This window comes from Hyla sarda, chromosome 1 (genome assembly GCF_029499605.1).
Source record: "Hyla sarda isolate aHylSar1 chromosome 1, aHylSar1.hap1, whole genome shotgun sequence".
NCBI lineage: Eukaryota > Metazoa > Chordata > Amphibia > Anura > Hylidae > Hyla > Hyla sarda.
In genome coordinates, this window is record NC_079189.1 from 514,423,912 (window position 1) to 514,451,096 (window position 27,185).

A 27,185-nucleotide genomic window follows, 5' to 3' on the forward strand; every position below is an offset into this window, starting at 1 on the left:
TCTCCAGCCTGATACCCAGTGCCATGGATTAACATTAAACTGGGTCTCATGCTGGAGATGGGTGCTCTGGAGAAAGAGTAGAAAGCTTCGGAATCGTCTCCTATTGCATAGAAGAGTGACAGGGAGCGAGGTGCCCCTGTGCAGGGATTTAGGTACCAAATTTAAACTGTATAGTGCTGTACAGGTCAGTTAACTTATGACTGGTCATGCTGACCCTCATGTTTTAGTTGTAGCTAGGTATGCTCTTGACATGTGTAATGATGTTGTAGTGCAGGGGTGGCCAAAACTGCTCAACATAAGAGACTTGATAGACAGATTTGATAGACTTCAGTGCTGCAACACATGCAAGAAAAATTATGAAATGCATGTAGCAGCCACCTCTCTGTATGTTGTAGCAGTCCCCCTGTAGTAGCAACAGCCTGCCCCCTGTAGTAGTAGCAGCAGTCCCCCTGTATTAGTAACAGCAGCCCCCATGTTTTAGTAGCAACAACATCACCTTTATGTAGCAGCAGCCCCCGCTGTAGTAGTAACATCATTCCCCCTGTAGTAGTAGTGTTATTAGTAGCAGCAGCTCCCCTCCCCCTGTAGTTGTAGCAGCAGCCCCACCTAAAGTATTATCATCATCTTAATTTCCCTCCCCCACAATAATGCACTAGTATTAGCCCTCCTGTATAGTTCCTACCAGAGTTACCTAGCTTCTGCTGCTGCTCTTCTTTGGCAGGTAGGGAGAGGGTCATTGCCGTTAGCACCTTTTAAAGGGGTACTCCCGTGGAAACCTTTTTTTTTTTTTAATCAACTGGTGCCAGAAAGTTAAACAGATTTGTAAGTCACTTCTATAAAAAACAAATCTTAATCCTTCCAGTACTTTTTAGGGGCTGTATACTAAAGAGAAATCCAAAAAAGAAATGCATTTCCTCTGATGTCATGACCACAGTGCTCTCTGCTGACCTCTGCTGTCCATTTTAGGAACTGTCCAGAGCAGGAGAAAATACCCATAGCAAACATATGCTGCCCTGGACAGTTCCTAAAATGGACAGCAGAGGTCAGCAGAGATCACTGTGGTGATCTGAAGTGATTTACAAATCTGTTTAACTTTCTGGCATTAGTTGAAAAAAAAAAAAAAAAAAGGTTTCCACGGGAGTACCCCTTTAAACAGAATTGCCTGTGCAGAACACATCAGTTACCAGCAGTCCCTGCTCTGTTAATGTGACCAGAGCAGAGGGCTGCTTCATTCAAGCAGTGGCCTAACAGATTGGGGGCTGGAGGTCAGCCGCAAGCAGCAAATGGCTCACAAGTCGCAGTCTAGCCACTCTTGGTGTAGTGTTTTGTTTCTTAGCCCATTTTGTTTTGTTTTGACTCCTATAGCCTTATAGTTGAACAACTAGCAAACATTACCTGCATATTCCATAAAAAGGTAACCTGCTTTAATCATTATTTGGCCCTTCTGGGATTATGTCTTCATTTGACACAAAGTCGAGGCTTATATGAATATTGTTAAGTACTCATGTAGAAACAGAGTACATTTTTCATCAAAGTTCATGACTGTGTACTAGAAACGTCAAGATGTCTTAAGGACAGGAATGTCTTTTTAATGCACACTGATTTTGGCATACTAGTGACTGTATTACTGTCTTTACATCCCTGGAAGTCTTTAGAAACAGTGTCTGGCACCAGCTTACTATTAGGCAGTAATTAGTGTAACTAACAGCTAATATGAAAGAGTAGAGTAAAGGTCGTCATAAGACTTCAAAGGTCTTAACAGGTTAGGGTTGGAGGGCAATCTCTACCCTTGCTTAATCTGTTGCCATATCTGGTGAGATTTGTTGAAATCTTCAGTGACCTCCAACCCTAAGGTGTTGCTCTCTCGGAGTGTACCGGTCACATGTCATGTTCTTTATTCCCATCTGTTTAGATGTGCTTGGGACTCTGGGAATAGCAGCTTCTTTGCTAGAGTTCATGCACAAATGGTCTGACTTAAATCTCTTGCTGCCCTTAGCTGGAGTAAAACTTCATTTCTAGCCTCCACAGAAGCTTCCAGGCAGTTCTGCTGTCCTGCCCATTACATACTATGGGCACGGAAATAGGGTAGCTTTTGTATATACCTGCACAGTTTTATGATACAGTTTATTTATTAAAAAGATTCTCCATCCAATAGATGCTTAGTCTAATCACCCCAAAGGGAATTGCTTTTGATCTCTATACTCACAAAGATGATGTTGCGTTCGGAGTGTGTCATTCTATATATCTATGCTAATACATCTTTGACTCATAACTTTCTAACTTTCTTGATCCAGAGTAGCCATTGCAACACAGTTAACTACCTTGTATTTAATTCTTCAGACATGATCTTGAGCTACAGTATGTTCTGATTCCGTATAGGCACTGTTTTTGAAAGTCAACATACACCCCTAAGGAACTTATGGGTTAGTTGACACCTGGTGGCCTAGTCATATAGTCTTACTCAAGGTTCAATACAATTTAACTTTTACATGAATTTACATCATAATACTATAGGTGTGATGGCTCAAATCTGTAGTAAGTAGATATACATAAATACATCAATACTTCATTCTGGCAAAATGTATTAGTGACCTTTCCCCAGGCTAGGTCCTCAATATTAAATTGGTGGGAGTTGAGCTGCAGCAACCCAGCTTGGCCACCACAGATTGTATAAAGGTGTTTGCTTCCTTCTATGTTTAAGTCACTATGGTGACAACAGAGCTTTGTCAAGTAGCTGAATGGTTGGGGGGGGGGGGGGGTTGCCAGTCGTCGAACCAATCTGATATTGATTGCCTATCCTAAAATAAATGTTGCCTGCAAAAACTCTTTAAACTATTAAAACTTGCTTTATTAGGAGCAATACTGACAACTTTAATTGTTGGTATCTTTCTATATACTAATCTGTTTGGTCTATTATAGGTTGTCTAGGTGCGTAGTGTTGATTGTCTAGCTGTCTCTGGGTTATACCCTGAGTTACCCTAGACAAGTGGGCCTTTTACCCAATGTATGATGACACCATAACTTTCCTACAGCCAGCCAGTAATACTTCTTCCTCTTCCTTGGGGGAGTGACGGGTATCACAACTTCATCGTCTCATTTTTGCTTATATTGTGATGTCTGTAGAAAGCGTGTAATTCCCTATAGATTTTTTTATAGAAGTGATGGGATAATCCTTTTCACTGCAGCCTACTGGAGCTGCTTATATGGCATTCATGTATTTGTATATGGATCTACATGGACTGTTTGTTAAAAAATGAGAGGGAAACCACCCAAAATGGAAAGATATTTTATTTTGATGTGATTCATTCATTATGCCAAATGTACAGATGTACTTCTTGGGTGCTGTGACCTGGCACATATCTCTTCTAAAAGTGATAAAGGCTAAATAATCTAGTAGATTTGAGATATTTTACTTCACAAAAATACATAACAGGTAAGTACTATAAATTATGGACAATAGATCCAAAAGAGAGGCATTAAAGGGGTACTCTGTAGCTTAAAGGGGTACTCTGCCCCTGGCATCTTATCCCCTATCCAAAGGATAGGGGATAAGATGTTAGATCGCCATGGTCCCGCTGCTGGGGACCCCGGGGATCGCCGCTGCGGCACCGCGCTATCATTACTGCACAGAGCGAGTTCGCTCTGTGCGTAATGACGGGCGATACAGGGGCCGGAGCAGCGTGACGTCATGGCTCCGCCCCTCATGACATCACAGCCCATCCCCTTAATGCAAGTCTATGGCAGGGGGCGTGACGACTGGCACGCCCCCTCCCATAGACTTGTATTGACGGGGGCGGGCCGTGACGTCACGAGGGGCGGAGCTGTGACATAACGATGCTCTGGCCCCTGTATGGCCCGTCATTACGCACAGAGCGAACTCGCTCTGCGCAGTAATGATAGCGGGGTGCAGCAGCAGCAATCCCCGGGGTCCCCAACAGCGGCACCCCGGCGATCTGACCTCTTATCCCCTATCCTTTGTATAGGGGATAAGATGTCTAGGGGCGGAGTACCCCTTTAAGGTACATGAATGGGTGCTTTTACAAAAATAACCAAGGATTTACTTGCCAGAACGGAGCTCAGAGTTGTTCTCAGTAGAAGTAAGCGCTGAGAGAATCTCCCCTGTGGCCCCATTTCACTGTGGTCCTGATCGGTATCAATAGAATCTATGTAGTGGTAATTTAAAGCAGCAGTTCCAGGTTTACAAATCAGTGGCTACTTATTAAAAAGTAGTAATTTTTTCTTCTTTTTTTTTTTTGCTTTCATAAACCTGCACTGATAAACTTTATGAGCACTCTGAAAGCAGCTGGGCCATTTCCCCTCATGCTTCATTTTCCCCCTTGAAAATTAGCCGAGATTTACTGTAATATTATTATTACTCGGCATGTTCGATTGTTAGTTCTCGATCGCAGTTCTAAGTCTAAGATCTGTTGAAATGGTATATTAATCACAGCCTAAAACGCCTCGCTGAAATGACACGTTAATATAAAGTCGGGAACAAGTCTAAATCTCCTGAATGTTTTCCTTACATAACAGTTTATATGTTCAGACCCGATCTGTGACATGTACTCTACAGTTAAGTGCCATTAATCCATTTACAGCTGCTAGCTGCAAAGAGCCAAAATTACCAGTTAAAGAATTTATCAGATGTTGTAGAGAATTTACACTCTCTAGCATTGTTCGGCTTTTAAATGTTAAGTGAGAAGAATTTGCAAAGGCTTAAAGTCAGCCTTTTTATTTTTCTTAAAATAGGGGGTTAGTTTGGCAATGCTCCTTGGTTCTGAGCTTCTTGGCCAGAATCCAACTTGCTGGTTGTTTGGCCACACTTAGTTCCACATGGCTGGCTCTAGACGGCAAAAATGGCCTAGCTCTTTATTGACCTATTGCCCGCGACACTCCCACCTCATTCTCAAGGTTTTCATCCCCATCAGAATCCAGAGAGATTGAATCATTGCAGCAAAAAATCGAGAGCCGTTCCTTTGTTAGCTGAGCTAAACACTGTATCACAAGCAAGGTGTCTGTTCATTTTAGATGACTCTCATTAAATTGAGCATTTGACTTCATAAATACATGGTGAAATTCACATTCCGCTCGGTTATTGCTGGGTTTTTAAGCATTGAGATAATTGTCAGTATACACTTTGAAAGACGGATCCGTGTAGTGGATGGTGGGGAGATGAATAGAAGGGATAATATACTAAAATTGTGGAGTAATATGTGTAAGGGCATAAAAATCTCTAGGTGTCTCCAGTCTAAATGTTTCTTTAAGTAACTCAATTCTATACATTTTATTTACATAGAAGTCTGTTCACATATTAAAATAAGTGTGTTTTTTTTTTTTTTATTAATTACACCAATCATCCATAACTTTAAAACCATTGACAGGTGAAGGGAATAACATTCTTTCTGGTCACAGTTCTTGATGTTAATGTTTTTGAAGTTGGCAAAAATGGACAAGGGTATGGGTGACCTTTACAAAGGCCAAATGTAAAGACTAGACGACTGGGCCAGACTATGTCTATAATGGCAGATTTTTGGCAGTTCCTGGTTTACAGTTGTTATTCCATCCTTGGACCACTTTTTGTAAGTACCTACTAACTGTGAACCTGTGACAGGATCAAGGACGCTGCTACTGTTTTACTACTTTTGCACAATGAAAACACTTCGGATTTTACTTACATCACATCCTTAAACCCATTTTAATTTTTCATTTGGCAGTTTACTTTTGGCACCATTATGACGTTCATATAACTTACTATTTTTTATACCACTTTTTTTTGAAAGTGGGAATGAACAAACAGCACTGTTTTTTTATTTTTTTTTATTTTTTGCAGAATTCACTTTGCACAATAAACATAGCATTAGTTTTATAGTGCAGAAATTATGATACCAATTATGGCTACTTTTAGTTTTTTTACATAATGATGCATTTTTAAATCAAAAGAGAGTCTTGTGAGGGTGCCAGAGGAGTGGGAGCCCAGTTGCTCTTTTTAACTGTTTAGATATCATGATATCATAGATAACAACTTTTGCCCAAGGAATCTAAGCAGTTTAATGACCAGGAATGGAGCTATCTCTGTCCCTGCTGTTGCAGCAAGATGCCAGCCTTATGTTACAGCTGATACCTACTGCTGATGGCACATGCCTATCTCCTGAGGCCTCTCCATCCCAGTCCTATACATTTATGATGGTTTTTGAGACTGATCCACCAGCTCTGCTGTACATTTTTGCCACAAGGCTTTATTGATCAGTGTTTCTCATCAATCGACATGTAGCCACTACTGCCATTGACTGGTTTAAGGGGATTATGTGATGTTTTTATGTCACCCCAACAGTGAGGACAACAAGATTTGGTTTGGGACCCTGGTACGGAAATTAAAATAATAATTAAATTTTTAATGGGTTCAAAAGCCCTATAACGCTTTGTTAGGCTATTGTCCTTCATTGTCTGAAAGCCATATCACATGGGTGTGGGCATCATACCTTCTATATTCTGCTATATTTCTTAAACTCAGGCTAGAATAGCTGTTTTTTGCATGGCAATGCCCTGGCATATTTCATGCTGCACCATGCATACATTCTGTTTTATGGCTGTAGTGTCATTTCATAAGGGGCTTTCATTGTTATATGTTGCCAGTTTTCGAGATCAGATGTGCTAATCCCAGCTGTAAGCATATGGCTTCTACCAAGTGGATTACATTCCATGGCACTGCATCACAATTGTGAATATGGTGTTTAGGAAGGAAAGAGGAATAGTCTTCATTGCATAACTTTAGGTATAATCCACAACTTCATATCCAGTCAGTCTAGTTTTACGATTTCTACCAAAACACGATTACATTTCTTTTTTCAGCACCTACTTAAATATTCACCCTGATGTAACAACAAGGCTTAGCCAGAAGCTTTACAAGGCCTTGCGCTGCCTGTAGTACTTCAAAGTTTAGGGAAAATATATAAGACTTGTTATAAATTCCTAAAGCAAATGGGACACCTGTGGTGTGTTTCCGTAATATTCAGAGTTTAAACATCGCTAAAGGAGAGCGCCACACTCCTAGAAATACCATAAAACTGTCACTTTAAATATGAGGAGGCTTATATGGCAGAACAGCTAAAAGCAAGTTGTTGTTTCAAAGTGTTGTAATGTGACAAATCACTCTCCAGTACTAGATCCCTCTCTGAAGAAATACCTCCCAAAAAATGCATTTTTCATGGGGACTAGTCGACTTACATTTCCATTCCGTTTCTTTACATTAATTCTCCTTATGACCTTCATACTCACAAATAGTTACATATGTACAGTTATACCAGACATCCCCACAATATGGGGACATTATCAAAACCTTTAAATATGTTACGGACTTAACTAAGGTTCAGGATGGAAGTTTAACACAAGAACATGGGGGCATGATTGAATTGTTACAAGATATAATTTTACTGAAGAGTAGTAGATGCTTAAAACCAACATTCAGCAGATATGGCTGGTAATTCCACAGTTTTCCTTACTCAAGAGAAATTGGGTTATATATTTTGGGGGCTTTTTCTCCTTTTACCCCTAGTAAAAATACAAAAATGGGTCTACAAGAATATGTTAGTGTAAAAAATGAAGATTTTGAATTTTAGCCTCCACTTTGCTGCTATCCCTGTGAAACACCTAAAGGGTTAACAAACTTTCTGAATGTCATTTTGAATACTTTGGGGGGGGGGGGGGGGTGCTGTTTTCATAATGGGGTCCATTATGGGGTATTTCTAAATAAAGACCCTCAAATTCAATTCAAAACTGAACTGGTCCCTGAAAAATTCAGATTTTGCAATTTACTGGGAAAATTGCTGCTGAAATTTGAAGCCCTCTGATGTCTTCAAAAAGTAAAAACATGTCAACTTTATAATGTCAACATAAAGTAGACATATTGTATTTGTGAATCAATATATAAATTATTTGGTATGTCTATTTTCCTTAGAAGCAGAGAGCTTAAAAGTTATAAAAATGCAAAATTTTCAAATTTTTCATGACATTTTTGAATTTTTCACCAAGAAATGATGCAAGTATCGACGAAAATTTACCACTAACATAAAGTAGAATATGTCACGAAAAAACATTCTCGGAATCAAATTCATAAGTACAAGCATCCCAGAGTTATTATTGCTTAAAGTTACAGTGGTCAGAATTTCAAAAAATGCTCTGGTCCTTAGGGTCAAAATGGGCTCGGTACCCAAGGGGTTAAGCACTCTACTATTGGACTATAAGTCCCTATCAAGTCACATAGACACCTTATCACATAACCAGAAATAATGCTTGGGCAACAGGTTGTGGACATTTGCAAACATTTATTTTATTTGTTTATATAGCACCAACATAAATCTACAGTGCTGCAGTGCTGAGAAATGGTCACCACTCATACCAGTCCTCCTCACTGAGGATCATAGTCTGAATTTCTGATTAACCTTTCAGTATGTTTTTGGAGTGTTGGAAGAAACTCCTGAAACAAGAAGATAACATACACATTTTGGCTGCCATCACACGACAGTTTTTTTTTTTTTTTACTTTTACTTTATTTTTGGAGCCAGACAAAAGTGGATCCAGCAGGAAGAATTAGAAGTTCCCCCTGACATTTTCCTCCCTGACAAATGTAGAGGTTCTGATACAGCAGATGCCACCGGCGCTATGACTTCGTGGACATGCACCGTCCACATTGACAGCAATGTTGTCAACGTGGAATTCTGCTGAAAGAATGAACATGTTCATTCTTTGGCAGAAGGTATGCAACAGAGGCTGCAAAGCAGATTCTGCCTGGAATTTTCAAGTAGAAATCTCGGAAATTTTCATTGTGAACTGGCTCTTAGTCTTTCCTTAATATTTCTATATTCTTTTGAATCCACCTGGTTTTAGCTCAAAAACTTTAGTGGCAGTTTAACGGAAACATTACAGCTACCTTTCGATTCCACTGTCAGCTTTGACAGCGGCGATCTGAAAGGTTAATAGCCGCCCGCGGTGATCGCCACATGTCTGCTATTAACGCCAGCCCTCAGCTACAAGAATTAGCTGAGTGCCGGCCGGTATGACGTGGGCTCGAGTCGGGAGCCTGCGCCATACCCAGTTAATGGCACAAGAACGTGTATACACGTCCATGGTTGTTAACCAGTTAAATTGTACCTGTCGTCAAGAAACACTTTTTATATAATGTAGATAATACAATTATATGTATATTTGTAATATACATTGGTTAAAAAATGTGTATATTTATGGGTGAAAAGGTGCTATCCCTGCAGCTATTGCCTATGAGGTGTCCAAATACAGGAAGTGAGGACAGGACAAGCAGGGTTCTGTGCAGGCTCCTGGCTTGTCAATAATCCTCATGTGTGAGCCCGTAGCATGTTATAGAGCCTCAGTGTACAGAGTCCTGCTTGTCCTCAGTGTACAGAGTCCTGCTTGTCCTCAGTGTACAGAGCTCTGCTTGTGCTCAGTGTAGAGAGCCCTGCTTGTCCTTACTGTACAGAGCCCTGCTTGTCCTCCATGCACAGAGCCCTGCTTGTCCTCAGTGCACTGAGCCCTGCTTGTCCTCAGTGTACAGAGCCCTGCTTGTCCTCAGTGTACAGAGCCCTGCTTGTCCTCACTGTACAGAGCCCTGCTTGTCCTCAGTGTACAGAGCCCTGCTTGTCCTCAGTGTACAGAGCCCTGCTTGTCCTCAGTGTACAGAGCCCTGCTTGTCCTCAGTGTGCAGAGCCCTGCTTGTCCTCAGTGTACAGAGCCCTGCTTGTCCTCAGTGTACAGAGCCCTGCTTGTCCTCAGTGCATAAAGCCCTGCTTGTCCTCAGTGCATAGAGCCCTGCTTGTCCTCAGTGTACAGAGCCCTGCTTGTCCTCAGTGTACAGAGCCCTGCTTGTCCTCAGTGCACAGAGCCCTGCTTGTCCTCAGTGTACAGAGCCTTGCTTTTCCTCAGTGTACAGAGCCCTGCTTGTCCTCACTGTACAGAGCCCTGCTTGTCCTCAGTGCACAGAGCCCTGGTTGTCCTCAGTGGACAGAGCCCTGCTTGTCCTCAATGCACAGAGCCCTGCTTGTCCTCACTGTACAGAGCCCTGCTTGTCCTCACTGTACAGAGCCCTGCTTGTCCTCACTGTACAGAGCCCTGCTTGTCCTCACTGTACAGATCCCTGCTTGTCCTCTCTGTACAGATCCCTGCTTGTCCTCACTGTACAGAGCCCTGCTTGTCCTCAATGTACAGAGCCCTGCTTGTCCTCAACGTACAGAGCCCTGCTTGTCCTCAACGTACAGAGCCCTGCTTGTCCTCAACGTACAGAGCCCTGATTGTCCTCAGTGCACAGAGCCCTGCTTGTCCTCAGTGGACAGAGCCCTGCTTGTCCTCAGTGGACAGAGCCTTGCTTGTCCTCAGTGCACAGAGCCCTGCTTGTCCTCAGTGGACAGAGCCCTGCTTGTCCTCAGTGGACAGAGCCCTGCTTGTCCTCAATGCACAGAGCCCTGCTTGTCCTCAGTGTACAGAGCCCTGCTTGTCCTCAGTGTACAGAGCCCTGCTTGTCCTCAGTGTACAGAGCCCTGCTTGTCCTCAGTGCACTGAGCCCTGCTTGTCCTCAGTGTATAGAGCCCTGCTTGTCCTCAGTGTACAGAGCCCTGCTTGTCCTCAGTGCACAGAGCCCTGCTTGTCCTCAGTGCACAGAGCCCTGCTTGTCCACCCCCACTGTATTTGGACTCCTCATAGTGACACACAGGCAATAGCTGCAGGGACAAAAATATACATATTGCAAATATACATATAATGGTATTATCTACATTATATAAAACGTTTTTGTTGATGACAGGTACACTTTAATGGACACTGCTGGCACTTTTTAGACTGTGAAATATTTGTTTGGGCATATATGGGAGTGCTCAGATGCCAGACCCAAATAAAAAAGCAGCACTATAGATTTTAAATAAATGTAACATGCATCATATGGTGATGTGTTATTAAGCTTGCTGTCATTGCAAGTCCCTTTTCAAATTATGTTATGGCCCTCTTGGCATATGCGCTGGAGAATGCTCCTGACTTATGTAAGGCAGAGGTGTTCCCCTCTGTATGTGCATGTTGTGACATACGTTGCCAGTAGACTCCCAATGGCAAGAAAAATATGTGTGTGTATTTATATTATTATATTCATTATTACTTTTCAACTATGTGATGAATAAAGAAGGTCAAATATCAAAGCAGAGGTTTATTGTTTTTTGTTGTTGTTTTTTTTCTCCAACGTATGGCATTGTCATCCAGAACAACATCTTTCACTGACCAACTGTAAAGGCAAGGCACTCAGGAAACTGCTGCCTGAAATCCCTGGTGAATGGCAAAATTAAGCTGTTCAGATCCCAGTACCCCTTTAAATATATGTACATTTTCAGCTTATTTATTGCAAATTCTTTACTGTCACATCTCAGAATCTACTTCAATTCTGAAAGTGTTTTGTAAGGAAAAGTCTTTCTATGTGAAATGTTCATTGTTTATTATGTCATTTATTTTCGCCTTTTTACAGGTTCCTGCATTGTTTCTTTTATGTTGTCGTGCCAGTTTGGATACTGGATGTTTTCTTGTTGTGTTCTAATAAAATTGTCAGTCTGATTGTATGTTCTGTTCCACCTTCATTATAGCTTTCATGAGTCTCGGAATCTCTGTTGTAATAAGTGTTCTATGACAAACAAAGAAACAACAATAGATTGAAATGTCCCTAGAAAAGTTAAGTAAACTTACTGAAAACCCATCAAACATGCATCTGTATTTGAATTATTTTGTGTCCTGATGCATCTGATCCACAGAGTTGAGTCTTCTGCATTAACTTTTTAACAGTTTACCATTTGGACAGTGTTTCCAATCCTTGACATTTAACACTATATGTCATTATTCATTTACTGCTGCTATATATATATATATATTTATATTTATACTCCGACCCATACCTTTAGAAAATGGATAGTTCTTTAAAAAAAAAAGGAATTAAGCTGCCTCTGCAAATAAGATGTCTGCCGAATATTCAGTTATCAGTTATCTCTCCCGATTTCCCACCGTACACGTGTATGCCTGACTATACATGTGTCTTCAAGCGGGCGGAGAATGAGCTGCTCTTAGATGCCTCTCTTGGATGCTTATGCCCCCAATAATAGAAAGATTGAGCAGTTGAAATCCAACTGCTACTATCACACGGGATGATCAGTGACCATATAGGTCAATATCACCTTGGGTAATAGGTAATAGCGATTGTACTCCACCTGAGTGTATCATTGTTAGTCGCCACACATCGCCTTGCGTGAACAGGGGATGTCCAGTCAACAATAATAAAAATAAATCACTGTACAAACAACACAGAGATCTATGAGATTGGTACTCATTTACAAATTTGGTTCATAGCACTGAACAGTATTAGCAATCAACTAATTGCTATGAATAGTCCCCTATGGGGACATAAAAAGTGTTAAAAAAAAACACTACATACACGGAAAAATGAGAAAGTTATAGGTGGTTAAAATAGGGCAATTTCAAACATACTAATTTTGTTAAAATGGTACAATTATAGAAAAGAATATAACATGGGTTAATCGTATTGACTCACAGAATAAAGAAAACATATCATTTTTACCGGAAAGTGTACAGCGTGTAAACAAAACCTTAAAAAATTTGCTAAATTGCGGTTTTCTTTTCAATTTTTCCACATAAATAATATTTGTTTGGTTGCGCCGTACATTTTATGGGAAAATAAGTGATGTAATTACAAAGTACAATTGGTGACGCAAAAAACTGAAGGCGAGGAGGAAAAAACGAAAATGCAAAAATAAAATTGGTCTAGTCCTTAAGGCCAAAATGGGCCTGGTCCTTAAGGTGTTAACCTCTTAAGGATGTAGGGCATACCTGTACGCCCTATGCCCGGTCCCGGTGTTTAAAACGGGGTCACACCGGGTTGGTCCCAGCTGCTATTCTTAGCCGGGACCCTGGGCTAACAGCACGCGGCAGCGATCGTTGTGCCGCACGCTATTAACCCTTGAGACGCTGCGGTCAACTTTGAAAGTGAAAGTAAACGCTTCCCGGCAGCTCAGTCAGGCTGATCGGGACATCGCGATAAAATAGCGATGTCCGGATCAGCTAAGACGCGAGCGGAGGTCCCCTTACCTGTCTCTGCCGTGTCCGATCTGGGTTTGATTGCTCCAAGCCTGAGCTACAGACTTGAGCAATCGAGCCCCTATCTCGCTGATCCATGCAAAGCTATGGCTTTGCAGAGATCAGCATAAGAGATCAGTGTGTGCAGTGTTATAGGTCCCTATGGGAGCTATATCACTGCAAAAAAAAGTGGAATAAAAAGTTAACAAAGGTCATTTAACCCCTTCCCTAATAAAAGTTTGAATCACCCCCCTTTTCCCATAAAAAAAACAACTGTGTAAATAAAAATAAACATATGGGGTATCGCCACGTGCGGAAATGTCCGAACTATAAAAATATATTGTTAATTAAATCGCACGGTCAATGGCGTACGCGCAAAAAAATTCCAAAGTCCAAAATAGCATATTTTTGGTCACTTTTTATATCATGAAAAAATGTATAAAAAGCTATCAAAAAGTCCAATCAATACAAATATGGTACCGATAAAAACTTCAGAACACGGCGCAAAAAATGAGTCCTCATACCGGCCCGTACACAGAAAATTAAAAAAGTTATAGGTGTTAGAAGATGAGAATTTTTAACATATAAATTTTCCTGCATGTAGTTATGAGTTTTTTTCCGAAGTACGACAATATCCAACCTATATAAGTAGGGTATCCTTTTAACTGTTTAGACCTACAGAATGAAGATAATGTGTTATTTTTACCGAAAAATGAACTGCGTAGAAACGGAAGCCCCCAAAAGTTACAAAATTAAATTTTTTCTTCAATTTTGTCGCACAATGAATTTTTTTTTTCCATTTCGCCATGGATTTTTGGGTAAAATGACTAATGTCACTGCAAAGTAGAATTGGTGGCGCAAAAAATAAGCCACAATATGGAATTTTATGTGCAAAATTGAAAGCGGTATGATTTTTAGAAGGTGATGAGGAAAAAATGAAAATGCAAAAACGGAAAAACCCTGCATCCTTAAGGGGTTAAAGGGGTACTCCACTGGGAAACTTTTTTTTTTAATGAACTGATGCCAGAAAGTTAAACAGATTTGTAAATTACTTCTATTAAGAAATCTTAATCCTTCCAGTACTTATCAGCTGCTGTATGATCCACAGGAAGTTCTTTTCTTTTTGAATGTTCTTTCTGTTTGACCACAGGTCTCTCTGCTGACACCTCTGTCCATATTAGGAACTGTCCAGAGTAGGAGCAAATCCCCATAGAAAACCTCTCCTGCTCTGGACAATTCCTAAAATGGGCAGAGATGTCAGCAGAAAGGAAATTTCAAAAGAAAAGAACTTCCTGTGGATCATACAGCAGCTGATAAGTACTGGAAGGATTAAGATTTATTAATAGAAGTAATTTACAAATATGTTTAACTTTCTGGCACCAGTTGATTTAAAAAAAAAAAAAAATTTCCAGTGGAGTACCCTTTTAAAGAGGCTTTCCAGGGCAATATTATTGATGTATATAACCTACAATTTGCTCCCAACTCTCAGTTTTGAGTTTATATGTTTTTATGGGTTTGGATATTTTGTTTTTTATGTTATGATATATTGTGATATTTTAATTAAATTATTTATTTGGATATTGTAGTGTAATCTTTAAAGATTGGTGGCAAAATCTAGGTTATATTTCAGTTACCTCAGTAGTGGAATTGTATTCTAATAGAAGAGTATAGGTTGTGATTAGTAACCATATTATTAATAAATTGGAGCTAAGCTGCAATAGCCAAGCCTACCACTACACAGTAAATGGAGCCAACCATTCCAGCCCCTTCACTGTGTAGATCGAGTGCTGAACAGCTGATTGGCACCATGCCGATCAGCAATTGAGGGTCTATCCATTATTCATATTAGCCCAGAATGCCCCTTTGACTAATGTTTGTGACCAGCTTAAGAAATGATTGACCATAAAATTTAGTGTCTAGTTAATACCAGCCCCACCACGATGAGATCATATGCCGACCTAATCTCCCTTGTTGACTATCCACTATTGCAGGACTTGCACTTCTTTGTGGGACCACAGTTAAACCAATATGTGCAATTAAAAATGTAATAATTTTGGTAGCATCCCATTCATCCATATTTCCATTGTCTGTACTACATATTTGGCTTACAGTTTCAACTGATGCAGCAAGCTAAGTCTTCAGAAGACATTTTAGGGACCTAAAAGGAGTTCAGAGAAGACAAGTTTTTATCGTTCCTCTGTGAGAGTCATGTACATTGTCATTAGATAAAAGGTCAGCAAACTGGCAGGTACGTGATCTGTTGTCTGACATTTTTTATTACATGCCGTAGCTGAATTGCTTGCCCATTGTTTTTGTCACTGGAAGATAATCTTAAACCACGGTGAATAAGTTTAGGTAGCTGTCTCATCTAATGGAAAAGGTCATAACATAAGAAAGTGCCACTGGTTAGTGTAGGGTGACACTCTGCCCTGCTTGTCTAATGTGATTACCCACAGCCAGTGAAGCCTCCGGCAAAGCTGATTTTAACGATAATCAGCTTCTTAACCTTTTGAGAAGTAACGTAAACACTCCTCACAACTGGTTAATTACGCTGCCCGAAATATAGAAAGTGCAAAGGGAAGAGTGTGCAACTAACACATGTTGTGACACAATTTAACAAGCTTACTAGAGTGGATTACAGCCACTTTTATCTCATCTCCTCTTACATGTAATGAACTATTTCCACATTTTTAGGCCACATAGAGGCCCCTTAAAATAAACTTCTTTGGAAACAAATTAATTGTTTTGCACAGACCTGTAGCCTTTGTAAAAGTAATGTCTCTGTGTGTGACCCAGTGGAAAAACTACTGCCATTAAAGCTTGATCCAGCGTGAATAGAAAACTTCAATCTAACATAAGCCTTGTCCATTTTCCTGTTATGGACGCCCTATAAAGGGATCCCTGGTATTATGAGTCTGAGCAGGGAAACATACAGTTAGATGGCTGTAGCCTGTACATGTATTACATGAATGGCCCTGCCATTTAATGGCATGCAATACTACATTTCTCCTGTAGTGGTCACTGCATTGAAAACTGTATGGTTGGCCCTAGCTTATCCTGGCAGCAACTGATCTCCAGGCTCACTTTATATCAAAAAGGAGCTGCCAGGTCCTTTAAAGTGTAATATTATAATTTTTTATCTCCCTCCACTTCATGAAGATATTTAGGTATGCGTGTAAAAGAAATGGCATTGTAGAAAACACTATGTGGATACTACTATGGAGTCTCAATGGTGCTGGCTTCCATTCCTTTAGTTTTCCAGTGTTTCTGACCACAGGAGAAACATAAGGGGGCATTCATCATTGTAGATGTAAGTGAAGCATTTTTCTTCACCTTTTTTTTTGTGTGTGTGCTAGTAATTGTTGATAAATTTTGTGCAGGTACACATTTTCTGAAATGCCAGTCTTCACATACACCAAAATGCTAAGCTAAGTCTGGGCTTGTGTACTTTTGCGACTTTTTTGTGTTTTTTCGCAACTTTTTTGAGACTTTAAAAAAAAAAAAAAAAAAGTCCCAGTTGATAAATTCACATAGACTAAACTTAACAGGTGATCTATACACACTTTCTTTTTTTTTTTTTTTTTTAAGTGTGAACCAAAAAGTCGCATAAAATAGCCTGAGGTGCAGCGCTGCGCCAAATGTGCGACAAATTTACACACAAAAACAACTCTAAAGACAATGATAAATGCCCCTTATAGTGTGTCATGCTATTCTTGCAACTAAAAATAGAAACCTGTCAGAAATGATCTGACCCATCAAGTAGTTTATGTTAATTTCAACCATATCTGCCATGACTCCATAAAGGACAGAAACCATGATGTTAAAGTAAGCAGAGCCTAAATGGGGCCATACACCTTAGATAGCTGTTTGCCAAATACTTGATCAGCCAACATCTGTTTCTCCTGATCCCTACTCACATGCACACTCCGATCAGTCAAGTGAACATGTGTTCTCAATAGGAAGAAAGGGGGAAAAGTTGCTGCTAGACACCTGACAGAGCCTATATGTGGCCATACACCTTAGATAAATGCAGGTACAAAACATGAATGAATGCACTCACTGCTCTCTTCTTCTTTATTTCTTAATGCATCTTAAAATGACATTATGCAGCAGGTAGAGTTTTCTGCAGCGGGTGCGGACGCTGTGATAATCCCATGACTGGTGTGACAGCTGTTTCGGAGGGCGTACCTACTTCTTCAGACCAAGAAGAAGTAGTACGTCCTACGAAACAGCTGTCACACCAGCTGATTGGTGAGTGCTATCCATTAATTTTTAGTACCTGCATTGGAATTTAAGCGCCTTGTGCAATATAGGAGATAGCACTCACTGCCCCTCCAGATTAAACAGCTCTGGCAGGATCAAAGCACTATAATTGTATAATCTGTCATTTACCTGTTGTGGAGAGGTGCAGAGCCAGACAACTTTCTCGGACTGTGTACCTTAAATAAATGTTGGCCAAATATTCCTTCAGCCAACAGCTGTGTCTCCTGTCCCAACTTCCTTATTCACAAGCACAATCGGATCAGTCAAGTGTATGTGTTATCAATAGGAAAAGGGGGGAAAGTTGCTGCTAGACACCTCTGGCAGTGCCTAAATTGGACCATACACATTAGAAAGCTGTTGGCAAATAATTGTTCAACCAACAGCTGTTTCTTCTGTCCTGGTTTCCCTTTTTACATGGACAACTGGAACAGTCAAATGTACATGTGTTCTTACTGTCTGGGTATGCTGGGGGTTGTAGTTTTGCAACAGTTGCAGGCACCCTGGGTTGAAAACACTGGTCTTGCCAATTCTGACAGTGTTAGACTATTGACATCGCCTTTGTGAGTTTATAGCACAGCTTGTGACAAACTAAGAATTTATTATAATTAATATGGATAATAATTTATTTTTTTAAGTGAAGGGCATTTTTAATGACTTTCTTAGAAGAAAAGAGAGCGTCTTGGTTTGCATTCCTGACACCTCCCCTGTTGTCCTCCCTTTCTTCTTTTCCCTTGCTTACTTCTTTCTCACTACTTTCTTGTTCCAATTATTTATTTATTTTTTACTTTTCTTATTTATATGTTGCAATAGATATATACTATGTGTGTATATATATATATGTGTGTATATATGTGTGTAATAGTTGCAAATTTTTACCGGTGGCTTCTCAGCCGTTTCTTCAGCAATATACCATGCTTATTGGTGTTTACCTTTTAAAGGGTAACTGGAGGAAATTTTTTTTTTTATTTGACTATGCTACAGGGGCTGTAAAGTTAGTGTAGTTCATAATATAGTGTCTGTACCTGTGTGTGACGGTTTTCTCACAATTCTTCTGTGATTTTCACCCCAATATTTATTTTTAACAGCATACAAAATGACTGTTGTCTCAGATTTTTCCCAGGTTGCAATGCGGCAGAGACCTGACCTCACTAGTCAGCTGATGACAGGGAGCCTGTCTGCTTCAATGGGTGGAGCGATCGCTTGGTGGGAGAGAGATCAATCTGCAATTAATGCAACAGCTGTAGGCACCCTGATTGAAAACCACAGGTCTTTTGAATGGATGCAGCTCATCTAAAATCACCTTATGGTGGATAACACCTTTAAGTCTTTCATCTGCTGTGTGCTGCAGAGGAAGTTGTGTAGTTCTTTCCAGTCTGAACACAGTGCTCCCTGCTGCCGCCTCTGTTGGTGTCAGGAACAGCAGCTGATACTGGAAGGATTACGATTTTTAAACAGAAGCTATTTACAAATCTGTATAAATTTTCTGGCACCATTTGATTAGAATTTTTTTTTTTACTCCTCCTGAATACCCCTGTAGTGCATTATTGCTTGTGTTTGTTTTTTCTTAATGTAATAATTGATGTCGCATCTTTACATATTGGACCAGATTTAACTGTGTTAGAGGAATAGTGAAGTGATTTTCCCATAACAACCAGTCACAGCTCAGCTTTCACTTTAGCAGAGCTCGTTAGCTTAGCTGTGATTGGCTGCTGTGGAAAAATCTCTCCACTTATTCTCCCACACAGTTTGATAAATCTGGGCCATTGTCTTTTATATGTCTTTTTGCTATAAATTTGCATAGACATGTAGTTTTTTATGCTATTTCTAATGCAAAAAGATTATACATAAATTTAGAGAGCTTCTATTGCACATCATAGCAAATTCTGTTGCAGTAAGTAGCAAATACATATGTGCTATAATTAAATTGATAGATATAGTAAATATTTTTGGGTGGCAGTATATAACTTCCCGGTTTGAAGTGCTGGTCATGGTGGCTTCTTTTCCGTTAAATGAATTCGATAAAAAAAAAGGCCTAGCCGTAAGCTTCCTGCAAATCACTCGATGGGAAATCAGGTTCAAATGTCAATGACGAGAGTGAAATGGTGTTTCGTTGTCATTTGCCAAGTATTGTGTAGCGGTGAATAACCATAGAATGCTGACCTTATTTAAGAAAATGAAACAATGCACTTTGTTATCCCAAAGTAAAATGGCTAATTTCCTTCCATCCGTAATCTATAATTTTAATCAAAAGTGTGTATGAGTCATTGAAATTCTGTTATGGCTGCTTGATAACATTAAATTCAATGAAAACATCAGTGGCCTAAAGGATCAATATTTTTAATATGTGTGCATTGCAGTGCTGCAGATTTTTTGGCTAATAGATCGCACCCATATTGATTTCCATGGGAAATGTTAGACTAGTACTAAAATAATTAAAACAGAAAAAAAAGGACAGATTATTGGTGTGGAATCTTAAAGAAGATAGAAGTATAAAAATTGGTTATTGACTAAATTGCTTGGGGTGAATGAACTTTGGTCACATGCAGTAAACTGATTCATACTGAGTAGCACCTCGGCCCCTTCAACCTAAAACAGTCAATAAGCTATTACAACAATGCAAATTGTGGTGAAAATGCCATGCCGTGCATATAAAAAAAGAACAGGCTGTCAATACCGGAGTGATTCCGGCCTATTTACATGTGATATTTGTACTGCACAACAAAAGCATAAAATAGACTTATTTCCTCTTTGCATTTGGGTGTTTATTATTATTTTCCACTTGATGCTACCAATTCCATTCCGAAGCTATGAAAGCATATTCTACAAATTGTGATAGAAGTTACATAACATGTCATCTAAAATTGAGAACTTCATTTAAGGGCTCTTTGTTTTATTTATTTTTGGGCGCATATTCTAGAACCTGATAAACCTTCCTCTATTCAGATCTTTTAGTAGTGGGTGCCTGATAAATGACCCTCCGTGATGCCAATAAGGGGGGGGGGGGGGGGGGTTCTACAGTCTGGCTTGCTATAACTAGGTGTTTTACTGTTTCAGTAAATCATCAGTTGGAGGAAGGGAAGGAGCCCTTATTATACATGCCCTATATTCAGAGAGTCTGGGCACCAGGCAGCAGATCGCGGGGGTCCCAGTGATCAGACCCCCCTGTAATCAGACACATATTCCATGTCCTGTTGATTTTTCACAGTACTACCCCTTTAAGAGCTTTTTAACATGAGTCCATCTAAATGTTTCAGATCATCAAATTTTAATATTGCACAAAGATAACCCATTTTATTTATTATGGGAAAAAGCTATCCGAACCTTCATGGCCCTATGTGAAAACTTCGCTGTGGAGGAATTGTGGCCCACTCTTTGAAGAATTGTTTTATTTCAGACACATTTTCAAGCATGAACCACCTTGACATGGCATGGCATCTTAATCTGATTCAAGTCTGGAAATTTAGGCCCCCCTCCAAGACCTTGCTTTTGTTTGTTTGCACTTCAGGTCATGAACTGATGGCTTGGCATTCTCCTTCAGGATTTTTTGGTAGAGAGTAGGATTCATAGTTCCATCAATCACAGTAAGTCATCCAGGTCCTGAAAGCCATCGCACTACCACCAACATATTTAACAGTTTTTTTTCTGAAATGCTGTGTTACTTTTACGCTAGATAAACCTGGATGCATACCTCCCAATAGCTTCAACTTTTTCACGAACGATCTTTCGTCTGACTGTCGCCTGAAAATTTCAAACACTTCAGACTTCTTTTGAGACACTAACAGTCTGTCATTGGTCGGCAAAACGATTGTTGTTAAATGTTACCCTTTATATAATCCAACAAATTTCATCAAAATTATAGCTACTCCCTTAGTAAAACATAAAATTTGTCAAAATAGTTGAAAGTAAAGCCTCGTTGAACGTCTACCTTCTCAAGCCATTGATCAAAAAGCCCCAGTCTTTCTTTTTTCTTCCCCTGCTAGAAATTCTTTCTTTAACCTCGCAGAATTCTAATAGAGGCTGTGCTTGACTCCACACCAATTTGTCTGAGCCTCCCCAAGTCTGTTTATAAACTAATCCCATTGCTCAGTGAGTATGTATAAGTACTAATTGGAGCTGCCAGTAGTGACTCTGCAGGAAACTAATTCTACCTTCTAATTACCCTTATGGTGAAAAACTCCTAATAGGTTAGATAAAGCTTACTTTGTCTGATGTTTCTGGATGTCGGCTTGTCTGATTTATCAGTTTGAAAACGGCATGGACTCATTAAAACTCCTCTATGGACGAAATCTATTTGTCATTGTCTCCCTCTGAGTGCTGTTTATGAAGCCATCTTCTTTGCGCTGGCTCGGGCTCTGGCTGGGTCACATGATTCTATCCGCCATAGAAATCACATAATATTGCAAGCTGTTAAACGACTTCTTTACAGCAGAAAGTGCTTTCTGCAATCCCTATAGCAAGCGTATCCAAACGGCCACGCTGCTTTTTCATTTTGCAAACATTATTTCCCTACAGACAAAGCATCTGCTTTGTGTGTCTGTGCGAAAGTATTATATATACATATATGTGTAGGGTTACATGTATGTATCCACACGACAGGTTTGCCTAATGGTCATATGACATGGTGCATAGAAATAGATATCTGGGAAAATAGAGAATGAGTTGGATGTTAGGTAGTCCCCTGGATGCTTTAGAGGGCAAATTTACATGAACACGGACACCTTTTTTTTTTTTCCTTAATTCCTTCAGTTCTGTAATGCAACTACTGTTACATAACTATCTATATCTCCTTAAAGGGGTATTCTCATTTTTGTAAGTTATCCCCTATCCATAGGTTAGCAGGGTGGGGGGTCTAACCATTGGGACTCCTGCCAATTGTTAAACCCAGGTAAACCTTGCTCCCTAATGAACAGAGTACACCACAGATGCCCAGCTAATGCTTAATTTTCTATTGGGCTTAAGATCAGTGATAATCACTAATCCTTTAAGTGAAATAATAAAGGAACTGCCCCCTTTATCATACATATGAATGGCATATGTAGGAAAAGTACTTACCCGAAAAGTACTTACCCTCCTTACATGGTAACATAGGCAAAATGTATACAACTTTTAGGGGGAAATGCATCAAGACCTGTGCAGAGGAAAAGTTGCCCAGTTGCCCATATCGGCCAATCGGATCACTTCTTTCATTTTTAAGAGGGCCTCTAAAAAATGAAAGAAGCGATCTGATTGTTGCTATGGGCAACTTTTTCTCTGCACAGGTTTTAATAATCTCCCCCTTAGGCTAGGTTCACACTACGGAATCTCCAGGTAGAAAATTTCCGCACAGAGATTCCGAGTGCGGCCAGCGGCGACTGAATCAGTCTCCAATAGACTGCAGTGTGTTCCGCGAGTATTTCCGTCAAGCGGATTTTCCGTTCACAAATTCCGCTTCACAAATTCCGAAGTGTGAATTTGTGAATGAAAACCCATTTACTATAATATACATTTTAGTAACAAGAATTTCTGCCTGCAATTTCAACGCGGAATTGCAAGCGGAAATTCCATAGTGTGAACCTAGCCTTAGTGTTTACGTTTGGTTAGAGCAATGGAACTGCCTCATTGAGTTGCTGGACCGATGTTTGCAATGGAATACAGTTGAATTGAAAAATGCAGCTGACTCTGCTTTCCAGTACAGTTGGGGCTGCGGGATATAGATATATCCTCCAGGAATAAATGCAGAATAAACTCTTTTCTGGCATATGTATATCCATATTCTGATATTTCTTTGGGCCCATGAGCATATACAGTGACCCCCCCCCCCCCCGACCTACAATGGCCCCGACATACGATCATTTCAACATACCATGCTTTTGTATGTCGGGGCCATTGCATAAACGGCTATCCGGCAGTGCAAACTGCTTCAGCTCCCACCGGATAGCCGTTTATGGTGCCCCGTGAGCTCCGGTGATGGTCACTCACCTGTCCTCGGGGCTCCGGAGCGTCCTCTTCGGGATCCCCTGCATCGTCGGCGCTCTTCATCGTCGTCATCACGTCGCTCTGCACGTCGTCCCGTCATCCAATAGGAGCGGCGTGCGTAGCGACGTAATGGCGGCGACGGAGAGTGAGGATGCCGGGGGAGCAGAGGCCTTGCCACAGCGTCGGGGACACCTCGGAGACGCAGCGACAGCAATGGACGCCGACATCCCAGGCAGCGGTGACGGTCCGGAGCGGCGGGGACACGTGAGTATAACCTCCAATGCCAGTGGTCTTCAACCTGCGGACCTCCAGATGTTGCAAAACTACAACTCCCAGCATGCCCGGACAGCCGTTGGCTGTCCGGGCATGCTGGGTGTTGTAGTTTTGCAACATCTGGAGGTCCGCAGGTTGTAGATCACTCTCCTATACTTTACATTGCACGGATCCCTCAACATACGATGGTTTCAACAAACGATGGTCCATTTGGAACGGATTACCATCGTATGTTGAGGGACCACTGTACTGTAAAAAAGGTAGATTTTTTTTTTTTTTTTCAGCATGACTGGAGCTTTGGTAAGATCGTGAAAGACACAACATGTTATTCTTCTGTTTTAAATAAATGAAGGTAATGTGTTAAGAGCAACTATAATACCTGTGTTGGGCTAAGTTTCCACTTGTTTTTATTTCTGGCAGTTTTTGGAAAACTCCCACTGCTGTTTTTGAGCCAAAGTCAGAAGTGGATCCATAAGGGAGGAGAAGTGTCAGTCCTTCCTTTATATGTCCTATTCCTTATGTATACACTTCTGGCTTTGGCTCAAAAACTGCAGTGGCAGGATCCTGCACAGATTTGATGCGCAGGATTTGTAACTGCCGATTAGTAGCTGTGCTCAGCCATTTAGTTTGCATTGAGTTCTGCAGCAGAAAATCTGCGTACGGAAATGTCCCCAGTAGAAATCTGCAATCTATAATTCGGCATCAATATTTGTCATTGTTATTTACCCTTTTTTTTGCATAAACTAAAATAATTTTAGGTCATGTCACAGTATTTTCTCTGTCTTGGTGTAAGGTATTGGCAAAAGGCTGGATATTCTTCAAAATCATTTTTTGAAATGATTTAATACCCTCCAATTTCCATGAAAGTCGTCCTTGTACTGAGATGGCAAAGCAGCCAAACACCGTCACAGTGCAGCACCAGGTGCAATGCTCCTTCACAGCACAGATATAGAGCATTTCAGGAATACATCAGCAATAGACTGGTTACATTTATAACTTAATGCAGGTCAACAGCTGGTGGAAAGGACAGAAATCATGTACTTTGTCCTCTCTCATACTTTCCTAGCTGGGCAGATATGTCACACTGACTGTGAATGATAAATGACTGCAGAGTGGTTGAGAGAACAAAAAAGTTGAAATTATCTGTAATAGTGTAATAGGGGGAAAATGCTTGCTTCTCAAGTTCTCATCATAAGTAAGAACATGAAAAACAGTGTGCATTATTTGAGTTGACAGCCTGATTGTGTGTATATATATATATATATATATATATATATATATGTATATACACAGTCAGTGGCTACTTCGTTGGGTACACCTTGCTAGTACCTGATCGGACCCCTTTTGCCTACACACCAACCTTCATACTTTCATTCTTTCTGGCATACTTTCCACAAGGTCCTGGAAACAGAAGGTTGGATCCATGTTTTCATGTTGTGTATGCCACATTCTGACCCTACCATTTAAATATCACAGCTGGAATTGAGACCCATCAGACCAGGCGATGTTCTTCCAATCTTCCATTGTCCAATTTTGGTGAGCCTGTGCATTGTAGCCTCAGTTTCCTGTTCTTAGCTGACAAGAGTGGCACCTGATGTGGTCTTCTGCTACTGTAGCCCATCTGCTTCAATGTTTGACTTGTGCATTCAGAGATGGCGTTCTTTTTACCTTGGTTGTAATGAGTGGTTATTCAAGTCACTCTTGTCTTTCTGCCATCTCCATCTAGTCTGCCTATTCTCCTCCAAAATCAACAAGGCATTTTTGTCTACACAATTGACGTTCATTGGATACTTTCTCTTTTTCAGACCATTCTTTGTTAACCCTAGAGATGGTTGTGCATTAAAATCCCAGTAGATCAGCAGTTTCTGAAATACCAGCCCATCCGGCACCAACAACCATGCCACATTCAAAGTCACTTAAATACCCTTTCATCCCCATTCGGATGCTCTGTTTGAACTTAAAGGGGTACTCCAGTGGAAAACTTTTTTTTTTAAATCAACTGGTGCAAGAAAGTTAAACAGATTTGTAAATTACTTCTATTAAAAAATCTTAATCCTTCCAGTACTTATTAGCTGCTGAATACTGCATAGGAAATTATTTTCTTCTTGGAACACAGTGCTCTCTGCTGACATCATGACCACAGTGCTCTCTGCTGACCATCTCTGTCCATTTTAGGAACTGTCCAGAGCAGCATATGTTTGCTATGTGCATTTTCTCCTACTCTGGACAGTTCCTAAAATGGACAGAGATGTCAGCAAAGAGCACTGTGTTCCAAAAACAAAATAATTTCCTCTGTAGTATTCAGCAGCTAATAAGTACTGGAAGGATTAATATTTTTTAATAGAAGTAATTTACAAATCTGTTTAACTTTCTGTTTTCCACCAGAGTACCCCTTTAAAGGGGTACTCCACTGCTAGGGGTGGCAAGATGTAACAAGGGGCATGGCCTTGATGACACAACCACTGCTGCTAGAACCCAACATTTGTTTAGAATAGGTGCTGCGGGAGACAGCGGGGGCCCCAGCAGCCTGTGATTGGACATCTTATCCCCTATCTTTTGTTCTTGGATTTGCATTTGGGCCTCTGACCAGGGCCATATGAAATGCGTGCACTACCGAACTCCTGAAATTTGACGTGTTGCTCTTCCTGTGTGAATCTCAACCAGTGTGATAAGTGGCTTGTCCATTCTTCCTTTCAATGTCTAGTTAAGAGCAGATAATTCGTACAACTATTACTTGCGGTGTACTAAAAACTGTATGGCTTTGGTTTCTGGTCTGAACTGTCACATGTATGCTGTAAACTCCAGTTCCTGCTCTCTGCTCCACTTTTCTTTGCCATGGAAAATACCAGGACCTTGGCGAACCCAGTTAGGCTGGGTTCACACCACGTTTTGTTAAATACGGCTCCCGTATACGGCTCCCGTATACCATGTTTTTGCCTGAGGTCGGGAAACCGCATACGGCCGAAAACGAAGCCGACCGGAGGCTGCGGTTCACTCCGGTCGGCTCATAGACATACATTAAATACGGTTCCCCAATACGGCTGAGTGCGGGCGCCGCGATTAAGCCCCGCCCCCCCTCCTCCCAACCGTATACGGGAGCCGTATTTAACAAAACGTGGTGTGAACCCAGCCAAAAAGGGGTATTCCAGGAATCAAAAAACAGGCCTTTTTTCTTTCAAAGACCTCTTGCTGTTTGCATCTTCTTTGGGTTCTGAAGCTCAGTCCCATTTAAGTAAATGGAGCCAAGTTGTAATACCACACCGAAAGTGGAGACAAGGAGGGCACTGTCTTTGATAGAAAAAAAAAATGCCTGTTTTTTTATTCCTGGAATACCCCTTTAATGACAAAAGTCCATAAGGATTTGCCGGTATATGTTTGAAAACAGATCTGGCATAGTTGTCACGGCTCCATTATAAACAAAAGTCATTACTTTACAATTAACAAGATGTGCAAAGTGGTTTTTATTTATTTATTTATTTATTTTTTTTGTGATTACATTTCATTTAAAAACAAGACTTAAATTTTTCTTTTTCTCTTTTTCCAGAAGTTAAAATCTTTCCGTGTTCTTT

At 40.5% G+C, this 27,185-nt stretch overlaps 2 protein-coding genes across 9 annotated transcripts in view; one reads left to right on the forward strand and one right to left on the reverse strand.

The window, feature by feature from the left end:
* Positions 1 to 27,185, forward strand: part of FAM172A (family with sequence similarity 172 member A) — a 525,562-nt gene that overhangs the window by 415,966 nt on the left and 82,411 nt on the right. Inside the window, exon 11 of one of the 8 annotated variants that reach the window (XR_008847615.1) lies at positions 15,237 to 15,373. The exons of the other annotated variants lie outside the window; for them this stretch is intronic. The gene's annotated coding sequence lies outside the window, so the exon portion shown is untranslated. The remainder of the gene's footprint in view (positions 1 to 15,236; positions 15,374 to 27,185) is intronic. 8 annotated transcript variants of the gene reach the window in all.
* The window catches only part of LOC130290507 (translation initiation factor IF-2-like), a 163,764-nt gene that overhangs the window by 45,112 nt on the left and 91,467 nt on the right, over positions 1 to 27,185 (reverse strand). The gene's annotated exons all lie outside the window — the stretch shown is intronic.